This window comes from Stegastes partitus, unplaced genomic scaffold, assembly GCF_000690725.1.
Source record: "Stegastes partitus isolate 25-593 unplaced genomic scaffold, Stegastes_partitus-1.0.2 Scaffold738, whole genome shotgun sequence".
NCBI lineage: Eukaryota > Metazoa > Chordata > Actinopteri > Pomacentridae > Stegastes > Stegastes partitus.
In genome coordinates this window covers 118,051-143,843 of record NW_007578469.1, presented here as the reverse complement: position 1 = coordinate 143,843, position 25,793 = coordinate 118,051, and the positions used below count along the sequence as shown (strand labels likewise).

General features: G+C 42.8%; 1 protein-coding gene across 1 annotated transcript in view; it reads right to left on the bottom strand.

The window, feature by feature from the left end:
• The window catches only part of LOC103364286 (zinc fingers and homeoboxes protein 2-like), a 137,207-nt gene extending 133,553 nt beyond the window's left edge, over positions 1–3,654 (bottom strand). Inside the window, exon 1 of the mRNA XM_008291351.1 lies at positions 3,513–3,654. The gene's annotated coding sequence lies outside the window, so the exon portion shown is untranslated. The remainder of the gene's footprint in view (positions 1–3,512) is intronic.
• Between the last annotated feature and the right edge of the window lie 22,139 nt (positions 3,655–25,793).

Below are 25,793 nucleotides of genomic sequence, written 5' to 3'. Positions count from 1 at the left end.
GCGCTCTGATTCGGAGACTGGCAGCATGACTGACTGATCCCTGCATCCATATCATAGGATTAAAAAGCCTGACACGGCGCAGATACAATAGCAGCAAAATATGAGACAAAAAAAGTCGGTCAATGGAAAAGGAAATGTGATTATGAACCAGAACAGGCGAGAGGGAGATAATATTAAAAAATCTGACACACTTTCAACAGGAGCCATACAGTGCGAGCAGGCTGGGAGGAGGTGGGAGTTAACGCTGTCACCGGGCAATATAGAGGGAAGTAGGAAGAGGAGCTGCCAAATAGGAGCCTCTCCAATGATTTCCAGGAGCCAAGACACACTTCAGTCACACTGTCAGGGATGTGGCGGAGGGTGAAACCTGCCCAAATTCAGTTTACACACCTGTTCGTCTAAGCCTGACGGAAATCTTCCTCCTGTATGTCCTTCAAACTCCACTCAAACTGCAGGCGGTCACATGAAAGCTGGAAAAAAACTAACAGAACCAGGGCTTTTTATCGATTGTATTCGTTTTGGGGGGTCACAGGTCGCCGAGGCTTTTTCTTTTTTTTCCCCTCCCTTCTCTGCAACCGCGTCACTGCATATGGCCTGAGCCGGCATGCGAGCCGGCTGCACCTAATTATTCATGATTTTATGTAACAAGATTTTGTGTAGGAAATTAGGTCGGAGAACATACTGAGCACAGACCGGGGAAAAAAGTTTGATCATAAGCATGAGAACAGAGCTGCTGCACTATATTACTGACGAACCCAGTGTATAAGCACACAACACGCACAGTTACACATTTTCCTGCACACAACGCTCCAGCTACAAACCAGTCTGCACAATTCTTTAACGCTAGACTCCACCACTGGTTTCAATGTATACAAAATCAGAAGCATAACGAGGTGTATTTTGACATAAACACATCACAAACAAATTTAATATTACACTAGTTTCCACATAAAGCAGTTTCAAAGCAGACACCGATGCTGTTTCTTATAATAACTGTTAAAATACATATCAGTTGCCTGCGTCTGTGTGAAGAGCACAAACTAAATGAGCGTAGAAAAGTGAAAAAAGTTGGATTATAAGCAGAATAAATGAGAAAAGAGCTGCCGTATCGTGCCCTGACAATCACAGTATGTAGTAAACAGACAATACGGCAGGAAAAACACACTTTCTCATGCACATTCTGGCTCAAAACACCAGCTCTTAACTGGTTTGTGTAGTAAATTCTCATATTTAAACAGTAGAAAACTGCAGCGCTGGTTTTAAATAGAGCTGCGACTAATGATTATTTTCGTGGTGTGTGTTTTCTCTATTCGTTCTTTGGGCTTTGAAATGTCAGAATACGGCGAAAGCCTTCGATCGGTGGTTCCTGAAGCCCAAGATGAAGTCCTCAACCTAAAGATGTTTAGTTTTCTGTCATGGAGGAGGAAATAAACAAGAAAATACTCCCATTTAGGATGCTAGAATGAAAGGATGTGGACTTTTTAGGGGACTATTTTCAAACAAACCGATCACACAACTGTTTAATACAAAGCTAGTTTATACAGAACTTGGGTCAACATTGACTGTGTTTCTTGTATGAAACTGTTGAAGTATGTACTGGGTGAACTTGGAAAAGGGAAATTGAGAAACAAATGCAAAGAAAGAAAGAAAAAAACTGCCTCGTCACACGCAGACGACGCTCCTCCACGCTAAAGAGGCAACATACCAGTTAAAACACACATTTTTTTCATGCACAATCTGGGTCAAAACACCAGCTGTGCAGTAAATTATTGCATAAAACAGTTGAAAACCAGACTACGACGCCGCTGGTGTTGAACAGAGCTGCAACTAACGATTACTTTCAGTGTTGATTATTCTCTCCATCAGTTGTTTTGGTGTTGATGCTTTTGCTCAAATGTGTTGCTTCACCCACAACGCAAAGATATTCAGTTTGCTGTCCTGGAGGAGGAAAGAAACCAGAAAATATCTGCATTCATGAGTGAATTTCTGATTTATTTTAATGAAAAACTTCTCACATCAGTAGTTGACAACTGATTGATTCACTGATGAATTGCTGCAGATCAGTTTCAGGATAATTTACAAAAATAACATATGCACACAAAAGTGTGTTTACATGTAAATCTGGAACAAACTACTTTCACATGAAGCTAGATTGTACATGGAGCGGTTTTAAAAGCAGACAGTGACGCTGTTTTTCCATAGAAAAGTGTTAAAATACATATTGCTTCTATGTAAACCAGTACGAAACCAGTCTGCCATTAACTGGCACCGAGTCAGCGTCTGTTCACCAAACCAGTCCTCTGAACCAAACCAACGGCGCTCCGCTCGCACACGTACGATCGCACTAAACCGGTGTCTAAAAAACACACACAATTTAATAAACTTAACTGACTTATTTCGGTGCAGCTAAACACGCAGAAATCACAAAGCGACCGTCCGTTTCGCTGTAAAACAGTTTAATGTAAAAAACTAATCGGCAGTTGGCTTCAACCTGCGGCTGCCGTACAGTACGAACGCCGACGGTCCGCTAATGTGTCGGGAAGAAAACAGCCAGAAAAGCGCTTCTAACGCTCAAGACAGTCGGTTTAAATTCAAGTCAAAGCGTTAAAAAAAATGTCCGTTTCGGTTTTTTAAAAAACAAGTTCACAAAGCAGCCGTCCGTTAGCAGACAGTGTGTTTCTATACAGCCCGCTGACGGCGGCTTCACCTCAGATGACCCAACCAGCCAGACTGGCTGTCTGCTAGCTAGCCCCGTTTGAACCTACCGTGCAGCGGGCAACAACAACACTGGAACCGACACTACGAGCCCCAACTGTCACCCGCTCTACCGCTACCGAGACACCGAGAAAAGGAAAACAGCAATTTTTTTAGGAAAAAAAAATTAAAATACAGGATTTTTTTTTTCTTTACTCGGCTCGGCGGAGTAACTCGGAAGGGGAAGACGGGGAGAGGGAGCCAGCCAAAACAAATGCATTTCCCGACATGAAAGCACAACATCCAGAGACGGGCAGCCACGTTTCGCGCTGCTGTGTGCGGGGGAAAGGCTAAAGCTAATAGCTTCTTCGGGCTCATTAGCAGGGGCTAACCGGCTAACAGCTAGCTCCGCTGGCTAATAAATTTATTATGTGCACTTTCACCGGGGGTGGAGGGGGGACGGCAAAAGTTGGCGTCCAGAAAAACATCGCGAACCGGATGACATTCACTTGTCTGACAACTATCCTCAAATATAAGCGGAGAGCGGCGACTAAAGTTACCTGACAGCCAGGTGAATAACTGTTTTAATTCCAGTTTGGCTGCCGGGGTGATAGCAAGGTGATTCCCACTCAGAGAGGCTGTGATGGAGGGGGACGGTCGCTAGCAGCAGCAGCAGCAGCCTGGGCAGAGAGAGCCAGCCAGGCAGGCGGCTAGTCTGGCTGCAACCAAGCCGCTTTAATAACTTCACTTTTGCGGTCACTTTGGTCAAAATTTCTCTCCGTGAGTTAAAAAAATAAGAAGTTTCCAGTGTGTCCTACCTGTGTGCGGTCTCCGGTTGCAGGGTGCGACAGGCTGGAAGTTGATTATTCCCAGATATCCAGAGTGGTGCGGTGCGGGGCGCATATAGCTAGCGCTGGGTACAGTAAAGATTGTAGCATAGCTAACCTAAAGACAACAGTAGAGAGGAGAAAAAAAAAGCCTCCTCGTTGCTCATAGGGGGGATCGACGACAAAAACCACATGATCTTTTACGTCAGCATATATTTGCATAGGATGCCAAATTTATGTTTCGCGTCCAGGTGACGTGAAAATGTACAGAAAAGTTTGATTCTTGCGCCGCCGGACGCTGGCACGGCTGCCCGGGCTGCGGTGGAGAGAAGCGGGCGTGTGGCAGCCGCGCACCCCCTGTCCCCCTTCCTGCAGCCCGGAGCTGCACCAGCCTGCTGCTGCATCACTTGGAGCAGGGATGGCTGCTGTTCCACGCCACCATAACATACCTATATATCCATGCACACCTGTAGTGCTCTGCAGTGACTTTATAATGCATTTTATCCCATGCTTTGCCACTTTTTTTTTTAATCCACATGCTGCCTTTGCAACACCAATAATTACACTCCCAGCTCCTCTCTAATGTATACATCCTCTTTTTTTATACGTTTATTTAACCACTATGGGAGCAACTCTAGTCCCTTACAGCCTTTAAAACTCACATATTTGCAAAAGTGCATCTTTTTAAAAATGTAAACACGACACATGATGGCATGCGAAAGTGTGTAAAAAATGCCACTGCTCGGTTTTCCTCCTCTAACACCTGTTTGAGCCTCCAGCTGACCCTGCGAACAGCTGCAGCCTGCTCTGGTGCAACAGCATCATGGAGCCTCACAGCATCTCGTGTTAAATGTAAAGAAATGTATTTGTGATTGGTGCAAAAAACAAATAAATAAATAAAGGTGTGGGAGTACAGGCAAAGTTTCCCCAGTCGGCCACACTGCTGTCTGCATTTCATCAGGCTCGTGCATTTTTTTTTCTTTTTTATTTTTGATAAATGGGCTTGTTGTACCTGATCAGATGCAATAAATGCAGAAGCGTCGCCCCCTTGTGCCAAAAGATGACGGAGAGCGACACCAACAGGCCAACCTGAGACCTACACCCCTCCCAAAGGTTATTTAATGTATATTATATTTAGTTTATGAGTCATTTAAAGACCAAGAGTGGACTCTGTGCTCATTAAGTGACCCTTAACCCTTGTGATGTAATGCGATCCTCAAGCTACGCATCAGCCGGAGTGTAACGCTAAGATCGACACAGGGTTTTTCCTTTTAGCTTCACCGAGTTCCGTTTGGTTGGAACTTTGAGGCAGTTTAAACCAAATTTACTCAGATTCAGACACAGATTCTAAAAAGCCTTGTGACTCCTTGTTGGCCACAAGGTCAGAGGTCAAATATATGAACTCCTGCTGCGCATTTCTCAGTTTTCCTCCATTTTTATCCCATTTATCCCTGTTGTGTTTTATCCAATTTACAGGTTTTAACGCCACATCCTCATCATGTTTGTTTCTCTTGTGACTTTCTCTTCAGTGTTTACATTTTCAGCCTCTTATTATAGAGCTGTCAGTCATCTAGAAACACTGAATACATCTGTTTGAAAGGTGCAATAGAAATATAGAATGATTGATTAGATTCAGTGTGCTGCTCTGAAGGACCACTGCAGGAGGTCGATGTTGAGGCTTGGACCTTTAATTTGGACGATTACAGACAACTGTATTTACATTGCTGTCTAATTGTATTCATATTTTTATTGTTTGCTGTTTTTTGGTCACCAGAATCTGTTATTTAGAGAGTAGTTTTCCATGCTTTTATGAGCTGATTTTTTTTTTTTTTCTTTAGCTTTTTAAAAAAATCTTTCCATCCTGACATGGACTGGCTTTTCCCACCAATCAACAGCGAAAATCTTCAACATCAGCCAATTTCCTAATTGACCTTCCTTCTGCTGCAGCAGGTCTTCATCCTCTGTCTGCCAGTCAAGACTTTATTCAAAGTCAAATTCACCCAAGAAACTGCTCATTAAAGAGCTTAACTCTATTTCACATTGTGCATCTTGTATTTAATATGCTATCTCTCTGCTCAGACACATTTGGGGGACGAGCCGGTGAAAATAATGGAGGGCCTTTCGGAGCAGGATCGATGCCACAGCCTGAGTCATTTTTTTGCTGTGGAGTTTTCTGCAACTGGAAGCTCTTGCCAGTGTCTCCAGAATACACAATCAGGTAATGTTGCCAGGCAAAAGTGCCAGCTCTAACCAATAAGCAGAGTTTTGGCCAACATTGCTTAGCAACAAAAGTTAAAAACTGAACCACTCTAGGACTAAAATGGTCTTTAAAATAGTAATCAAGAACCGTCAGTGTCTCAAATTTAGGCAGATAAAAGAGGTTTTGGAGGCAAGAACGGCCCCGCTGGAAGGAAAAGAAAAGTTTGCCGCCTGCCCAGACGAAAAGGAGTCGTGCCGTCGAGGTTGATTTTACATTATTTGATGACAATTAAAGCTCTATTGTTTACCTCTAAGACCTTGAGTGCGTTCTAGGCGTGTTAAAGTCGCATCGTTTTTCGTCCTTTTGTGTCTGCTTCCTAGTTTATGTCTGTCGATGATTTGTTTCTTTGCAGTTTCACTCTCAAAAAAGAAGAATTGAAAGTTGCTCCAAACAGAGGTCGAGACCCAGGGGCACTCTGACCTCTTGGCACCCTTTGGGCCTCCACCCAGTGTTTTTATTCAGTTTTCCGTCTATGTCCATCACACATTTAAAGCAGAGACCTCTCACACAGAGAACTGAGAGAAGTCGGCTTCAGTGACCCGCAACTTCCAAAAGAGGAAACTCGGCTGAATCAAACCACAGGAATCATTTTCTTTTTGTGTTTCAATTCAGTCATTAACCAGATGGTCATTTGAATTTCGCAGTCCACTGCAAAACAGGAGAGAAAAAAAAAAAAGTGGCGACACACCCTGGGAGAGAATTTGCATATTATTGTGGTTTTGACAAAAAAAAAAACATGTATCTGTAAAAAAAGGGACTTTCATAAAAGGGGGTTTCAGAAACACAAAGGAGGCTTTTAGCAGGGGTCCACTCACCAGCAGTCATAAAAAATCAAACTATAACTGGTGCAAACTTTCACATTGCACATGAAAAGTTTAAAAAAATATATATAAAAATTGTGTGCTTTTTCTGAGTTTTCTTTGTTGTCTCGTGACAGAAGCTTTCGCAGCCTCTGGCCTCCTTCCCGCAATTAATCAAATGAAGCAGCCTGAAAAAGAAAAAGAAAAGTTATTATTTGGTGTCACAGTTCAGCACACTGTACCGGGGAGTGTTTGTGTGTACTGAGGGGCTGGTTGTTGTTTTTGGGTTTTTTTTTGTTTTTTTTTTTGCTGGGTTAGAAAACTAAATATATTTGGGAGGATGTAACAGTGTGACAGGGAGGTTTGACGAAGTGGCTTGTGGATCACAAACAAGCAGCGCCGCTCCAGCTCAGCGATGAGGACGCGAAAGGGTTGGTATTAATAATTAAAAATGTAGGAAATCACTACAAATTAGAACAAAGACAGATGTCTCATGCACGAGCCAGCAGGGAGTTTGAGAGCATGAGAGCTGAAAAAAAAAAAGACTTAAAATATACATACATGATGCATGATGTGAGAGCAGCAGGACTGTCAAACACCAGGCAGCAAAGAAAATGTGTCGAAATACGTACAGACTGCACTCAGTGTGTTGCTCAGATTTACAGCGCAAGCAGATACTTAATACGATCAATAGCAGTGACTCAGCAGCATTTTCAGCAGCTGCAACGGTTTTCCACTCTCTCAGTTTTGGAACAAATATAACCCTGAGGATCTGGACTTTACTGTATTTTCACACAGGCTGAGTGTGTGGACAGTAAGCTGTGACCATAACTTATGAAATGACTAGACTGACTCGCCTGGAATTTTATAAAACGCACTTTAAAACAAAGTAGAAAAGTAGTCTGCTTACTTTCTCACCTCAGCACAGGTGACCAATGGCTGCGTAAACCTGATGTGATTGGTTGCCCTCTCATCCGTTGGTTGGTCAATCTCCGCTGTTGCTTTTTATAAGGAGGAAAGCGCTGCGTCAACAGTCTTCCAGGATCAATCCATTGTTTTTGGCGACGGCTCAGTCTGACTTATTTAACATTTACGCAACGTTTAACCAGAACTAACTGGCGTGGTGCGAAACCAATGAAAGAACAGGCGAAAAGGTCCAGAATCGAAAAACAATAGATGCGAAATAAACACAAATAGATGGTGGTTCAATGCAAACAGAGATAAAAAACCACCTCTTAGACACACAAAAGGGCCACCATTACATGCAAAACGACTGTAAAGATGCACATAGATTTAAAGTGACTCAGAAACACTCGAACAAATGTGAAAATAGTGCACACAGAGAACGAAACAACCACACAGAAAGGCAAATTACTCAAAATTAACACCAAGAGCTACAAAAAAAGGCAACAAGGACACACAGAAAGACCAGAAAGAGAAGCAAATCGACCACAGAGAGACTGAATCAAATAGAAAGTGATGCAAAATGAACACAAATAGATGCTGATTCAGTGCAGAGATAAAATCACCTCAGACGCACAAAAGGCCCACTGCTGCATGCAAAACGGCCGCAATGATGCACAAAATGACCCGAAATAGATTAAAATTGAGGCAAAAGCACACAAAGAGATGCAAAATCAACACACACAGACAAAGCAATCACAAAGAAATGCAAAATTATCAAAAATGAATAGCAAGAGACACAAAGTGGAAACAAAAATACACAAAAAGCAGAAAGAGATGCCAAATTAACACAGAGAGATGCTGATTCAATGCAAACAAAAATAAAACCACCTCTGAGACACACAAAAGGACCGCTGCTAAATGCAAAGATGCACAAAATGACCAGAAAAAGACTAAAAGTGATGCAAAACGAGCACACACAAATGGAAAATGAACACAAGCAGGGACAAAACAAACACAAAGACATGCAAAATTACTCAAAATTAATAGCAAGAGCCACAAAATGACAGCAGAGATACTCATGGATGCTGGAAGATGCATCATGAGTGAAATAAACAGCCGGCTCCATTGGTGAGCATTCATCTTGTAGGGTGTGATGTGCCTTTATTTTCTAGTTTTGTGGTGCCAGCATGTCTGAGATTAAGGAAAAGAATGTCTGTGAAGTTTCTTCTTATTATTAGCACTTTAAAACTCCTGTATTGTGACCTCGGCCTGGTGGAGAACAAAACTGTGTTAAAAGAGAGTTAAAGTTGACGTTAGTTTCGAGTGGGAGATGCAAAGAAGCAATGAATGAATGCTGCTATTGATGTTTTAAAGGCTCCCTCAAGTGAAAATTCCATTTTTTTTTGCAGTGTTAACATGTTCATATGTTGTTTTTTATATGCTGGATGACAAACCATGAGTGAAATAAGCAGTCGACACCACGGCTGAGCATTTCTGTGTTGAAACTGAAGGGCACAGATGATAGTGTGAAAAACACGGATTCAGACTTTTGGTGTTTCATACATAATAAATCCAAGAAACCAATCCTGTCAGCTTGCAGGAGGGGACTTTCTCTATTATTATTTTTCTTCAGAATCTGTTTTCAGTTTCTACACTTGTGGCTGAATTGCTCCATAATGACAAATGTGTAGTGTGGAGTAGTTTTACGGGATTTTGAGAGGAGACAGGGGTGAGCTGGTGTGCTCGAGCTGCAGCGAGTGAGGAGTGGTGGGTGGAGAGAGGAGCAGGGACGGAGTTAAATCAACGACAGTCGAGGGACTTTAAAACTTGTAGCCGAGAAGTCGAGCGTAAACTTTGCAAACGGCATATCACAGCTCAACCACCAACATGGCGGATCGTCTCAAAACAGCATCATCTTCCTTTTCTTTTTTAACTTCACTTTGTTCCTATTTGTTGCTCAAATTTGAACTTTGATGAAGTTTGATTTACTCAATTATATTCATAGTTTATAAAAAAAAAAGCATCATGACTCCTCGTCAACCACAAGGTCAGAGGTCAGATATATGAACTCCTGCTGCTCATTTCTTTGTTTTTCTTCTTTTAATCCCACTTATATCTGTTGTGTTTTATCCAGTTTACAAGTTTTAATGTGACATACTCGTCATCTGAATTTTGCTTCACTGTTTGCATTTCAAATGTCTTGTCATTAGGTTGTCAGTTCTGTCATTATTATTTATAGTTTACTATTTTATAGTAATCAGAATTTGTTGTTTAGAGTAATTTCCTTGTTTTTGTAAGTCAATACTTTTTTCTTTTTTTTTTTTAAAGCTTTTTTCCATTTTTTTCTCAATAAATGCATCACATCTTGATGTGATCTGGCCGAAGTTTTATCTTTTTCCACCAATCTATGGTTAAAATCTTGTACAAAAGCCAGTTTCGTAATTGACTCTCCTGAAGCTCCTCGTTATATTCCTCAGTAGCTGTTGTGCAGGGATCACTGGTTGATATTTCTACTTTTAGACAAAGGACAAAGGAAAGCTTTGCACATCTATTTCATACAGCGGCGACGTAGGAGAGGGACGAGCGTAACCCAGAGCTTCAAACAGACTCCATTTTGCCTGATGAACGTTTAGCACAGAAAAGCTGGTAATAAAAGTCATTTTCCAAGTTAGCCAGTGTGTGGGAGTGTGTTTGAAACTTTCAAATGGTACTACTTTCAGAAACCATACAAATGTGTTCAGGTCTGCTCTTATCCTTTCAGTATAAAATAACCAGGTTCAAATGACTTAAAATGCTGCTAATGCTGATTTTTATGTTGAGTTAGAATTTATTTGGGCTAATGAAGCTAGCAGGTCAGTGTGCTGTGGAACATTCAGTTCATCTACTGGTACAACCTGCTGATTTTTCATTTTTTACTTTTTGCCCTGAAAGCAATTGACAGGTTGAAGAGTCGGTACGATTTCAGTCAGGATTTGTCACTTTGTCCCATTTATTGTCCATGTGAGACACCCTGCAATGCATTCTGGTAGCGTTGCGTTGCATTTCCAGACACGAGGCATCACGTTGCTTCTCATTTGCATAAAGTTGAGGTCTCAGCTACTTCATGCAAATAAGGAGCGCCGAACAGGGATCCGACACCTACGAAGCTTTCTAAAAACTTTGAAGCTAACCGTTGTTAATCTAAAGCGACAACAGCTTCAGCAGCTTATTTCTCGGCTCATTTTTTTCAGAAACACATTTTGCTGAACTGTTTCCGTAATAAAAGAGAACGTATCCGAGGGAGCCGCCGTGGTGGTCTGGTTTAAAATCCAGGAGCAGAAATCCTGTGATTGAACCATCGTCCAATCAGATGCAGCCAATGTTTGTGCAGCTATAGGGGGGTGAATCCTGTGTTTGTTCCTGTTTAAAGAGTAGCAAACGATCATCTATCAATACACCATTGTGTGCCCAATATTGGGTCCCTCTTGGGTAACACCCCTGTGGATACACACTGTCAGACTTTCTTCGGTGGAATACAGCCCTAAGTGGCAGACTGTTGTTTTTAGAGGGTTACAGAAATTATCTGACAGCTTCCCATCCATTTCCCAGGGCAGAAAGACTCTGGCTCAAACACTGTTAGATGAGCTGAGAGGCATTTTGTTTGCTTCTAACAGAGGCATTTAATGTCTCCAGCCAGCGTTGTGGCCCTGCGAGGCTGCAATGCTCATGACACAACAAAAACACCATTACTGGATGGACTTGAAATGGAGATTGCTGTTCTTAGATCGCTCCCACTACTGGTAAACTCTGCACCGTCTACTTGGTGGCATTCAGCACACAAAGAGAATGTTAGCATCCAATGTTGGTGTTAAATGAAGCTAGTCGAGGCCGGCAGGGCTTTAGATGTAGTATCCTCTGAGAAACACCCAGTGGTGGAGTGACATGAAAAGTCATCAAACACATCAGGATTCATTGTCACCATTGCACCATTGCTATAACCTCACTTAAAGCATATGTTTTGTTGGTTAGGATAGGCTGATCAAACTAATGCTGGACTTGCACCTGGAATCCATCCATCCATCCATTTTCTATACACCGCTTAATCCTCACTAGGGTCGCGGGGGGGCTGGAGTCTATCCCAGCCGACTTAAGGCGAAGGCAGGGGACACAGGTGGACAGGTCGCCAGTCCATCGCAGGGCCACACTTAGAGACAGACACCTACGGACAAATTAAAATCACCAATTAACCTCAACATGTTTTTGGACTGTGTGGGAGGAAGCCGGAGAACCCGAAGAGAACCCACGCTGCACGGGGAGAACATGCAAACTCCACGCAGAAAGATTCCGGTCCCCCACTGGGACGCGAACCGGCAACCTTCTTGCTGCAAGGTAACAGTGCTATCAACTGCGCCACCTTGCAGCCCGCACCTGGAATCACAAGAAGAAAATACTGTATGTGTACATGTGTGGTTTTATCGTCTAATTTCTACCTGAACAGAATGATTAGAAATGTGCAGATTGTACCAGCGTCTGCAGCATGTGCAGTGTTCTACATATACATGGAGGTTATCAGCTCTGGCTCTGGGCCTCAGTGGCACCACCGCACTGCTCACGCTGACTTTGCTGACTCTGTGTCTCAGCCAGAAAGTCAAAACCTTTGCAGAGGGATCGGAGCCAAAACGGCCGAGAGTCTTTGTTTTACAAAACAGTGAACAACGGCCGCTGCAGCTCCGCACCGAGGAGCTCAAAGTCACCCGCACTCTGAAAAGAACACGTCATTGTCAGCTTGTGTAAGTCTGTTTTCTCATTAATGTGTGACGCAAAAGGTGAACTGAGGCAAACTGTGGCAGCGGAGGAGAGGTTTGCACGGCTCTACTCGATCTCTAGTAATCAGAGCCTGACAGGTGAACTAATTGCTGCCAGCTCTGAATAGCATTCAGTCTGATCAGGTCTGCTTGTATTGCTGCAGGTCTCAGGTTTACGTGTCTTTACTTGTGTCTCCATTCAGCTATTTTTAATGTTCATTTTGGATTGCCAAGGAAGGGAACCTCTGGAGCACAAGCTTAACAGCTATTCTACGGGACAGGAGGAGGTTTTCTATCACTGCTGTTATGACCAAGTCCATGACGAAGTAATCTGTAATCTGCCAGTGGGTTTGACAGACATGGTGTTTTTTATTAAAAATTGACCAAACTACACTATCAGAGCTATAAACTACAAAAACAGAAAGAACTGTCAGATTGTTAACCTTCAGAGACTCCTTGAAATAAGGTGTGACGTACTTTCATCAGGAAAATTAGCCAAATCAACGCTTGATATTGTGATATTTCATCAAAATCACTTAGTTCTGCATGTTTAATTTAACAATTGCGCTCCTCTGCACAGTAAATCTTTTAGTGACTCAGCTGCAACAAACAGTCACATGATAAAAATCCTGTATATTTTCGGTTGAACTGCCGGCAGTGTGTGCACAGAGCACTGAGGAGACAAGAATGAAAAAAAATATCAATTGTAAAATATCTCTACTATGTAGAGCCACCATTTGGTAACACCTTTGGGCACTTGGAGAAATGCTGAACATGTCAATTGTAGATTTGTTTTGCAAAATAAATATATATATTTATTTTTTTAAGGATTTGAAGGAGTACAAAAAACACCCAGAAAGTGCTTGGTGTTCAGACTGCTAAGTGTCTCCGTCCACCAAGATGCAGAATTACATTTCTAAGAGCAGGAAAACAGCCCAATTCCAAACTGAAAGCCCAGACAGGCCTCTCTGGAGCAGCACTAGACGGGCAGATGAGGGTGGAGGACGTCAAGGAGACCAGACATCGTGCTGTTCTCTTAAACATCAAAGCAGGTGCTCATGTTGGAGTTGACGTTGCCGTGGGAAACACAGTTGAAGAAGCCCAGCGATGGGACAAAAAGGGGAAACATGCAAAATGGTGTTGTGGGAAAATCACTGCGCAAAGTCTAAAGCCTCCTGAGCATCATGGGTAAAAGAAAAGACCGAAAAACGTGAAACGCAGCAGATTAATGGGTCATGCACACTGGCTGGGAACTGATCAGATGAAATACCAGAGACACCAATAAAGGTACTGACGATGTGTTTAAGTACATCATCAGATGATGCAATGACTTCTGCTGTTACCAGAACTCTCCCAAGAGCACACAGCTGAAATATTAGCTTTTCAAAACTCTCCATGTCAACTGTCCAACGTCTCCATCAAAGCCAGAGTCAAATTTATTAATGGAGTATATTTCAGAATAACAAGAGTTAAACCAATGTTCTGCATGACGACCGTGAAGACCCAATAAAACACAACTAAAAGACAAATCTAAAAACCAGACAATAAAGCAATAAGAAGCAAGAGTTAGAACACAATAAAAGATGACGTCAAGGTGTCGAGCTCTACTTGAATCGAATGCCAAAGAGTGACTTCAGCATTTCTAAAGTCTGAGCAGTTCTTACAAAAAAAGTTAAACTGTTCCAGAGATTCACTTCTGTGCTCCGACGTCAGAGCATCCGGTTCCTCAGTGCTGTATCCAAGAGTTCTGCATCAACAAACATAAAACCTTAAAAACAGACACTGAAATCTTAAAATCAACCCTAAAGCGGACAGCAAGCAAATGGAGGGAGGCCGATTCTTGTGTTATGTGATCACGCTTTCTTTTTTTTAAATACATTCATGGTTTAGTTTTCTTTCATTTGAGGTTTGACTGGTGCTCTTTAAATTATCTCATTGCGCTCTCTTCCTCTGCAGTAGTATAATGGCACCTTAATGGACAATCATTGCTACCCACTACTTATCTTGATGAACCACCTCTTAGTATTCATACAACAATAGTGGATGGAAAAGCGCATAAATTTGTATTTTATTTAGTCTAATTTCGAAAAATTCATTAAAATTCATAATACATTGTGATAGAAACAGCTAAGATGTCTAATATTCCACTGGATCCAAGAAAACTCTCTATATTTAATGAGATTAAACAATAACTTAAGAAAAAATATGTAAAGGCAACAGTTATCATCATCGAGTACCAAAACTGAATACAAGACAATTTGAGTCAGGATCGGATTCAGCTCATGTGATAACAGTAACTGAGTGATGGTGCACATTCAAGAGCAGATGGTTCCTCCCAGACCACTCCACAAAGTCACTCACCAGCGCTCTGTACTCCTCATCCCGTCCACCACGTATACACCCAACTACTGCAGAGTCGTTAGAAAACTTCTGCAAGTGGACCAACTCAGAGTTGTACTGAAAGTCTGAGGTGTACAGAGTGAACAGGAATGGAGAGAGCACAGTGCCCTGTGGGGCTCCTATGTCACTAACCACCACATCAGACAGGGCAGCTCCAAGACGGACAAACTGCGGCCTGCCTGTCAGGTAGTCAGTAACCCAGGAGACCGTGGGTGAGTCTACCATCATTGTTCGCAGCTTCTTCCTCAGCAAAAGTGGCTGGATGGTGTTGAATGCACTGGAGAAATCAAAGCAAGTGGATCCAGGGAGTTCACAGGGGAGGGGGAGAGGAGGAGGGGGGGTGGGTGTGTGGAGGCCAGAGTGTGTGGAGGAGGAGGACACAGTCGAGGGCTGTGAACTGAATCTGATAAAGAAACAGTTCAACTCATTGGCTCTGTCCGGGCTGCTCACCGGCTGTCTGTCTCTCACATTGAAGCCATGACCTCCCTCATTCCAGTCCACACACCTCTCGTGTTGTTCTGCTCGAGTTTGGCCTCCAGCTTCCTCCTGCAGGAGTCCTTGGCCCTCCTCAGCTCCACCTTCAGGTCATGCTGTAGCCTCCTCTTTTCCTCCTTGTCCCCAGACCTGAAGGCGTTCTTCTTCTTGTTGAGGAGGACTTTCAGGTCACTGGTGATCCAGGGTTTATTGTTTGGGAAGCAGCGTACGGTCTTGGCTGGCAGGGTGGTGTGTTCACAGAATTTTATGTATTCTGTGATGCAGTCAGTCATGCTGTTAATTCCAACACCGACATGACATTTTATGTAAAAAAAATAAGGACAATGGCGTATTATCTGACTGAACAATCTGACAGATTGGCTACATTCAGACTGCAGGACTTAATGCTCAATTCGGTTTTTTTTGTGAAATCCAATTTTTTTGCAAATTCGTTTTCATTTCCACTTAAATGCGACTTGTATGTGATCTGCTGTGTGAACTTCATATGACCCAAAAGTGTCCCGCATGCGCAGAGGAGGACACAACACGGATAGTAACGGTGGAGTGTATCTGCCACTCCCCTGCCAGCGTTGGTGGAAACAGAACTGTGACCGCTAACTAAACTGGCATCAACAGCCCAATACTGCCTGTACGTTCTGGCCACTTCCACCCCGTTGGAGCTCAACCCCTGGGGTGGAAGTGGAGGGAACATGCACAAGCGCACCTGTCAATTAGACATGAAATCCAGCGATGCGTAGTGTTCTAACAATACACTTGTTATTATAACAGCTATGAACAATAAATATTAACAACAAATTGCCCTTCAAACATCAAGCCGTCCTTGTATCTCAGCCTCCGTCTTGACAATCCGACAGCCTTGCTATCTGACATAAAAAACAGTTTTACATTTAGTGCCGGATTATCGAGTCTTGACTGTATTTCAAATCCAAACTACAAGTTTTCCTCTTCAAAGTAGTCCCCCTGGAGTCTAACACACTTTCCCAGACTTCTCTGCTGCGCTGCCATGCACTCCTGGAAGGATTCTTCTGGATCCTTCACAGCTCTGTCGTCACAGCCATCTTGATGTCATCCACGTCTTCAAAACGGGTCCCCTTGATGACCCACCCTTCTCACACTGAGCCAGGTTGGGTGAGAAGGGTGGCGATGTTCTTCTCAGCCAGGAGCTGTCGGATGCGTTGTCATGGTGAAGCAGCCACGACTTGTCCTGCCACAACATCTCGCCTCTTCTCGCGCACTGAACGAAGCAAACGCTGCAGGATCTCTTTGTAGACGTGCTGGTTGATCATCTGAAGGGGAAAAGTGGTAGTCTGTAGTTTGGGTTTGAAATATATCTTTTGTGACACCAGTCCTGGAACTTTTCTGACACACCTCGAATATGTCTATATTTAAATAAAAGAAAAAACATTCATTGTCTCATTTTCTCTGCTGTACCAAGAGCATACCAAACTGTGGATTGTTTTTAAGCACACCTACAACACTAGTGTGGAGGTTGAGAAGGCCTCAAATTAATACAGGAAGCATGTTTCCATCATGTTTTCCACACCATTTTCCACAGTTTGATCTCTGATTGGAGCTCTTTTATTGTCATCTTGATCTCGGTGGTTTAATGCCACCCAACTGGAGAATTTGCATGTATCAACATTCAATGTTCACATGACTGAGTGAACAGAAGCACACATTAGCAGCAATTTAATCACATTTACCTCCGGGATCGGCAAAAATAACTTCCCAGATTGGCACTTCACAACCATCGCGCCTTCATTACGTCTTCTGTCTGCGTGCTGCAGCCGGCGTGTGCTGTGGGTGTCAAAGACTCGGTGACACCACAGATGAGTGTTGCACTTAATTAATCAGAGCAGAGCAAGCTGAGAAAAAACATGTTGAGAAAAAAACACAAACATTTTCCTGGGGGGAAACCCTGCAAGAGCTGAGCTTGAATGGTTGAATGCAAATGCAGTTACTTAAAGGAAGACTTCTGATTTTTAAGAGGGTGTTTTTTTTTTTCTTGTGTAAGAGATGGTGGACAAAAGTTTAGGACAAGCCCACTTCACTGCTTGCGTGGATTGGAGGAAGGCCCTCAATTCACTGCTCTATACCGTAAAAAAAAAAGAAAATAACCTTCCCATAAAAACACAGCAATTTTCCATAAATAAAATACACTTCCTAGCCTCAATTTATATGAGATCGTATGTATTTTTTATGCATTTTTAATGCTCAGTGAAGGATACTTATAGTGCCTTTAAAAATGTACACCACCCTGATAAGTTTTACCTTTCGCTGCTTTTCAACACTGAGCCATAGTCAATTTAGTTGGGGTATTTTGACACACCTTTACCAAAAAGATTTTTTCATGTGAAAAGTGGAAACAGATTTCTACAGACTAATGTCATCCATCCATCCATTGTGTATACACCGCTTACTAGGGTCGCGGAGGAGCTGGAGCCTATCCCAGCTGACTTAGGGTGAAGGCAGGGGACACCCTGGACAGGTCACCAGTCTATCACAGGGCTACACTTAGAGACAGACAACCAAGCACACTCACATTCACACCTACGGATAATTTAGAGTCATCAATTAACCTCAACATGTTTTTGGACTGTGGGAGTAAGCCAGAGAACCTGGAGAGAACCCACGCTGCACGGGGAGAACATGTAGAAAGATCCTGGGTGTCTTCACCGGGACGTGAACCTGCAGGGCAACGGTGCTAACCACAGAACCACCTTGCAGCCCCCAAGACTAATGTCAGTTAATTAAAAGTATAGAATGTTAAAAAAAAAAGAGATTGCGTAAGTAGTCACACACTTTAAAGTGAATCAGTGATATTAGTAAAATGAAGATCATCTGAATGCAGTGAATGGGACTGTAGTACACATGTATCTGGAAGGTCCACTCACTGGTCAATCTGTACTTCTGGTTAGAACTACAACATGAAGACAAACAACACCATAAGCAAATCAGTGAAAAGGTAATTAAAATGCTTAAGTTATGGGATGGACACAAGAAAATTTCCAAGTTAATGTAGTTAAGTGGAAGAAATATGGCAGAGGCATAAATCTGCCTGGACCTTCAGAGACTTAGAGGCCGCCAAGACACCCCTGACTACTCTAAAGGAGATACAAACTTCAGATGAGATGGAGAGACTGTGTATACAACAACTGTTGTGTGGTCTTCACTGGACAAAGCTATACAGGAGAGTGGCAAAGAGAAAGCCACTGCTGAAAATGGCTCATATTAAATCTTGAATAGTGTTCGCCAGAAGGCATGTATGAGACATCTTTCATTGAAATCAACTGAAAAAAGGTTCTTTCATCTGTTGAGACCAATATTGAGCTTTTTTTTTGCCATCAGACTAGATGGTATGATTACCACCAAGTGCTGCACATAATCACAAACACACCATCCTAACTGTGAAGCATGGTGGTGGCAGCATCATGGGATGTTTCTCAGCAGCAGGCCCTGGAAGGCTTGTAAAGGCAGAGGATGAAATGAATGCAGAAACGCATAAGGAAATACTGTAAGACAACCTGGTGCAGTCTGTAAGAGAGCTGCTACTTTGGAGAAGATGCGTTTTCCAGCAAGACGATGACCTGAAGCAAGCAGCCAAAGCTACACAAAATTGGTTTAAAAACAACAAGTGGTCAAGTCTGAACTCAGACCTCAAATTCTTGTCCAAAAAGCTAAATTATGGCTTCCAAGAGGAGTGAATGCTTTGATAGGCACGACACCTATGCAAAACAACATCCAACATGTTCACAGTAGCATGGCGCTGCAACAACAATCAACAGGCTGTCTTTCCTCCACGTTAATAAGCTGCCTCCTCCTCTTCCTCTACTTCTTCTTCTTCTTCTACTCCAGCAGGTTTTAGTCGAGTCACCTGCTTGGCTCTTCTTCTTCTTTGATGCTCATTAGTAAGTCACCTGCCTCACTCTGGCGCTCTGCGGTCCTCCTTGATGCTTTATTCATCACAAGGAGGAGGACAAGAGCGGTGCGCTGTCTGGACACATTTACATACAAATGAACTGAGGATTCATTATTAATGCACACACACACACACACACACACACACACACACACACACACACACGACCGTCCTCTGCTGCAGTGTGTGTCAATAATTACAAACATCAGCAGCTCGGCACAGTATCAGTGTTAATTCAGTGTGTTTATCAGATTTCGTGAGGTAGATCATCCCGACTTGTTTACACACGACCCGTCTTGTGAGCTCACGATGCAGAGACAGAGGGAGAGAGAGAGGCGGGAGTTTCTGCTCGGCTGCCTCGTCTCTGTTTCTGTGTTTTCGTGTTTATTCAGATTCTGAGGAGAAGCCGAGCTGCTTCACCTGCTCTGCATAATAAGATTTCGAGTCAAACCTTTGGGCTCATTTATGCGTGGATGAGTGTTTGTAAAGCTACGGCGCGGTACACAGAGGTGAAGACGGAGTGTAAGCAAGAGGTCGCTTAACACAGACTGGAGGAATCTGTGGAAGTCTGGGCGTGAAATCAAAAACCTCCTTTCTGTTTTTAAAGGGAAATCTTACTCAGCGATGTCCTTGCTGAGATTTGGGGACATCCCCCAGACACAGGTACAGATTTATACATCAGCTTTACACCAGAGTCTGCTGGCAAAAGAAACCCAAAAGCTTTTACAGGTTTTAAAGAGCCCATGTTCTGCACAGTTACAGGTCTACTGTTTTACTTTTGCCTTCTATAAGAATACGTTTACATGCTTTAAAGTTTAAGCCACACTGTTATTTTTATTATGTGCACTGCTGCGGCACCTCTTCTTATCTTCTGTCAGAAAGGTTTCAGCTACTGTCTCTTTAAGACCCTCCCTCCTGAAAAGCCCAGTCTGTTCTGATGAAAACGAGTTAGTTATTAACCCCACATCTCTATGTACAGCCCTCAAAGAAGCAGCTCTCCTAAGACAATGAGAGAATGTGAAAGAGGCATCCATCCATCCATCATCTACACAGCGCTTAATTCTTCACTAGGGTTGTGGGGGGCTGGAGTCTATCCCAGCTGACTCAGGGCGAAGGCAGGGGACACCCTGGACAGGTCACCAGTCTATCGAAGGTACACTTAGAGGCAAACAGCCAAGCACACTGACATTCACACATATGGGTAATTTAGAATCACCTCAGCATGATTTGGGAGGAAGCCGGAAAACGACAAAGCGTCCCAGACGTCCTAACCGGGAACCTACCAGCTGTGAGGTGACGGTGCTAACCACCGAGCCACTGTGCAGCCCCAAAGTTGGCATGCATTATTTAAATATATACATGATGATGTAGATAAGTAACAGAAAAAAAATCCCAAACTTCAAACAAGGTGCTTCCGGCATGTAAGGAGTGATGCCGTCTGTCCATCTGGCGCGGACGTTTGTGATATTAGGATTTTATCAAAAACTTCAGACTGTTCATTGTGCATGTGCAGAAAGCGCATCTGTTACAAAAATGTAGTGTTATATGTGATGATTCAATGTTCTATGAACTGACGTGCTGAGCAAGCTCCGTAAAGTTTCCACTGATGAAGTACAGAAGGCCATAAAAGATAGCGAGCACAGAATCTGCAAAATGTAACCAAGCCACTCACTGAAGGACAAAGATAGAGCATGCACACGGCACCGATTGGTGAAAGAACTTTGGTTGTGTCGGTTCTAGCCAATCAGTGAACGAAAACGAACGACGGACACGGCGTGCCTGGGTGCATGAAGAGCGTGCTCAGCAGATGAGAGCAGAGGAGATATCTTTTGTATGCCTCTATAAATGCTACAGCATTTCTTGACTCGGTTGTCACTTGTTCAGAATCTGTACTATGCATGTGATTCTTTGCTGCAAGTAAAACATTGCTTTGGCTTAAGAGACGACTCTGTGTGCTGATACGGAGCAGTTAGGACTCCACTGAAGAATTTTCCTAACAGCATCACAGTTATGTGTGCAACATGTGCAAGCTGCTGTTGTTTTTGTAGCCACTGGTAGGTCCATCGAGCTCAAACTGGAACAGAGAGCAAACACTAGTGTCAGTCAGTAGCCAGGATGATTCAGCCTTCATGTGGATTATCACTAGTGCCGAAAAGTGGGTCTGCAACTATCACCAAGAGAAGAAACAACAGTTTTCACAGTAAAAGAGCTGTAGTTTCCATAACTGAACAAGGTGTGCCAGGCCAGGAAGCACAGTCACCTGATTATGGGCTGTGACTTAGTCCACCAGGGTTGACCTGTTGAGGCAGAGTTCGACTGAGGCGTCTAAGGGGGAACATCTAGAGCAAACCACCTGAACTGTGGTGTGATGGCATGTCAAGACTCCAATGTGCTTCATTTTTAAACCAAAATGGACAAAAAATCCTTCAAGCTGATGAACCTTTTTTTCTGCTGAGGTTGCAGAATCGGCACATTTTGGGTCCCTTAATACCAACAATCACAGTTTGAATGTAACAGCCCGTCTGAGTGTTGTCACTGTCCATGTGCATCCCTTTATTGTCAAAGTTCACTGTCTTTTAACAGCTATTTCCTGCAGGATAATGCACCTTCTCACAAACTGGTATCAGTGCATGTGAGTCCTGTTTCAAGCTGAATAAACATTTAATAGTTTGATTGCAGATATCCGTAATTCAGTTCTTCCTCCTCAGAAAGAATGTCTCAGATATCCACATCAACATTCTTTGGAACAAATAAGATCACGTTTACCGTTTATGTGTTTCTCATTACAGAAATCTACAATTATGCAGCTGAGTCAGGACGAGTCGTACTGCCAGTTTGAGAGATCTACAGGGCTGGCAATCTGTCCACAGTGGACCCCGCCTTTCACCTTATGTCAGCTGGGAGAAACTCCAGCCACCCTGCAGCCCTCTACAGGATAAAGCTATCAAATGGATAGATTTCTTCCTTTTTAGACAGCTGCAATGTTTGAGCTGGTCAGAATGATGATCGAAATCTTGATTTAGAGTTTGGAGTTGTCGAAGCGACACTGCAGATGTGTGTAGTTCTGTCAGGAGCTACGGCAAGTAGGTGGTGGCTTGTTTTTTTTTTAACGTATCACTTCAAGCGTAACCACATATGACAGCCGTTTTAGCGTCATGTCAGAGGAGCCTGAGGCCAAAGTTCTTGTAAATCAACCGAACAATTTTTCTCTCCAAACTCTTTGCTGATGACCTCTTGTTATTTCAAAGTGTTTTCTATACCTACCAACATCCAGTGGGAAGCAACGTCATACACAAAAATTTGCAGCAATTATTTATCTTTAAGTGTTCTTTTGGCTGATCAGATTTATGTTCTCAATGTCTGTAATTTCTATTCTGGATAGTCAAACTCAGTTAGTAAATGCCAAAGAGTACAGAACACCTTTGGAATGTGGTAGAGCAGGTTACTTGCAGCATGAATGTGCAGGTAACAAATCTGGCGGAACAATGTGATAAATCATGTCATCTTCCATCTCTGGGATGGTTCCATCAAATATGGATGTTAAAGTATTTTGTCCAGTCCCTCAATAAGAAACATGCAACACCCCAGCTCACGACATAACATTTATTACATGTTTGATTGTCAGACTGACACAACTCAACTCTGTGTTCATGAAACCAATTCTAATAAATTATCCAACGCTGAGGCCTCTGCAACTGGAGCTTCAGTCAGATGTGTTTTGTATCACTGTGGCTCCAATGAAACCTAATTTAATGTAATTTGCTTTGGCAGATTTTGACCCAAATGTGAACCTTGTGTGTCAGATTAAAGATTATTTCTCTGCAGTTATAAATATCACACATGGCATCTGCTTCAGGAGTCACATTCATTATGTTAATTCATCTGCTTTACATATACAGGAAACTGTCCTCGTGGCATTTGCGCAGAGATGTACGGCAACTTTTTACCTTTTCACAGAGACGTTGATGGTTTTTCACTCCAGGCAATTCATTTCTGTATTTCCTTTCAGGCCAACTGGAAGCAAACTTTTAAAATGACTTTTTCAGGAAGGTGCAGCTGAGTTCAGACTTTATCTCACGATATACAGCCGTTTTATGGGACTCCTCATTTCCCTGCATCTGTATAACAAAGGTGGAGAGTGCAAAGTTAATAACACGCAACAAAGAAGCCCAGGTAATGGGAAAGGCATGACCAGAAAGAAGAAGACTTTTATCATACTTCACTTAATAACTGCATAAAAAAGACAATTTAGCTTAAACCAAAATCAATACCAAACACATACTGTACTGCACTATGTTCTTTTACACTGTAGAAAACCCTAAAAATAAAGAACAACTCTTGGGCGAATGGGTTTCGACTGCTGCTGTATGTGTTATGCGAACTAATCAAAACACAAAATTTGTTTGGTTATGTAAGATCAGATTATTCAGACTGGAATGACCAACCTTAGCTGCTTAAAGTTCCAGGTTTACACTATATAATCTGGGTCTACAAAACCAAAGACAGCAATGTCAGACCATTGTAGCAAAGATGGAGTCTCACCAATTTACCACTTGGTCTACATTTCAGCCTTCACCTATAGTCATGAGCTCTGGGTACTGAGTGAAAGATAGAAGCAACCAAAAAGGTTTTCTGCAGTGAGATGGCTAGGCTCCGGTGGCTGAGCTTCTGTATGGAGCTTAGAGTCGAGTCTTTCTTCAGGGATTCGGTTGAGGTGGCTTGGGGATCTGATTAGGAGGCCTCCTGAATGGATTCCTTTGGAGGCTTTCTGGGAAAGTGGCTGGAGATCCAGAACTCACTGGAAGGATTACATAGCCTGTCTGGTCTAGGAACACCTCAGGATCCCCCTGGAGGAGCTGGAAAACCAACTCTAGATAATCAGAGGAAAATGGATGGATTTTTTTTTACAGGGTCGGCATACCCAAAGTATTGTTTGACCATTGTTTGCCAAGATGGGGTCTAAGCTTTAGATTTACTTGTTAGTCTACATTCCGACCCTTACCAATGGTCATGAGTTCTGGGAAGTGACCGAAAGATGGAGATACAAGCAGGCAAAATGTTTTTTTCTCCATAGGGTGGCTGAGCCCTGCCTTAGAGATAGGGTGAGGAGCTCTGACATCTGAAGGAGGCTTGGAGTTGAGTCTTTTTTCAAGTTGAAAGGATTCAACTAAGATTGCTCGGGCTCTTAGATACCGTCCTTTGGAAGTCTTCTGGGCAACTGACCAGAGATCCAGAACTCACTGGAGGGATTAGATATCTAACCTGGTTTCGGGAGCGCCTCAGGATCCCCCAAGGAGGAACTGGAAAATCGATTCAGGATGAGCAGAAGAAAATTGTTGGATTATCTGGGTCTACATAACTAAAGTAATACGGGACCATTGTTTGCCAAGATGAGGTGTAAGCTTTAGATATACTCGTTGGTCTATGTTCCAATTCTCACATACGGTCATGAGCTCTGGGTAGTGATGGAAAGATGGAGATGCAAGCAGCCAAAATGTGTTTCCTCTGTAGTGTGCCTGGGCTCCACTTTAGAGGTAGTATGAGGACTTTGAACATCATCTGATTAGGTTGCCTCCTGGACGACTTCCTTTAGAGGTTTTCTGGGCGACTGGAAGGAAATCGAGAACTCACTGGAAGGATTATATATCTCATCTGGTCTGGGAACAGCCCAGGATCCCCCAAGAAGAGCTGGAAAACTGTGCTGAGGAGTGGGATGACTGAAATGCCCTGTTTAACCTGCCCTCACTATAACCCGACTCTGGATAAACAGAAGACAATAGATGGATGGTACGGGCCACTGACTCTCAAAGGCAGAACCATCTTGCAGAGTATCGTCAAAGTGTGCAGCAAATTTACGGTCACAACCTCGCATGACCTCAGACACAATCGGCCAACATGCTGGACATACAGACATAAAACCTCTTTTGTCTCGGCTGCCAGCTACTACATAAAAAAACTCAATGTGTTTTTTCCCCCATATTGCATTTATTTTCAATTTATTGTTGTTTGAATTATGTGCTTACTGCTGACTGTACAATGATTTGCCCCCTGGGGATAGTAAAGATATTGTCGACCATCGAATGTGTGTGAATGAGGCAACAAAGCATTGGAAAGCACTTTGTAGACCACTCAAGTAAAAAGCACCATATAAGTGCAGTCCATTATTCCCTGAGGTCACACTAACAACATTAAAATGTTGTGTGCACTGTTACAGAAAAGTCAGAAATATTCACTTTTCAGAAGCATAATTTTCCTACGATTTAGCTTCAAAGTACATTACCCTGATATGTACAAAAGCCCACCAACGATTGGAGGTTAATCCAGAAATGTCATTATTCAGAAAAACTGAAAATAGGTTAAAAGGTGCTCTTTCAATAAACACACAGTGAAAGGAGCTGCCAGCTGTCGCCACTATAAGCTGATTTATTAGATAAATTAGTGTAAAGTGTCAAAGCTAATGAATATATTGAGTGCAAATATACAAAAAATTTAAAAAATACTTATGTCAGATGCTTTTTTTGTCCATGTTAAATATGTAAAGTAACAAAAGGAAGCTGAAGCCAAAGCCAGCTGTTTGTTTAATATCATGTTTCACCTTCACCACAAGATGGCAGCATTTAGTCGCTGTAGAGGACGAGGATGCTGCACCTCAGCAGCAGGGTGAACAGGTGGAGGCAAGACATGTTTCAATGTCAGACAGCTCTGTTT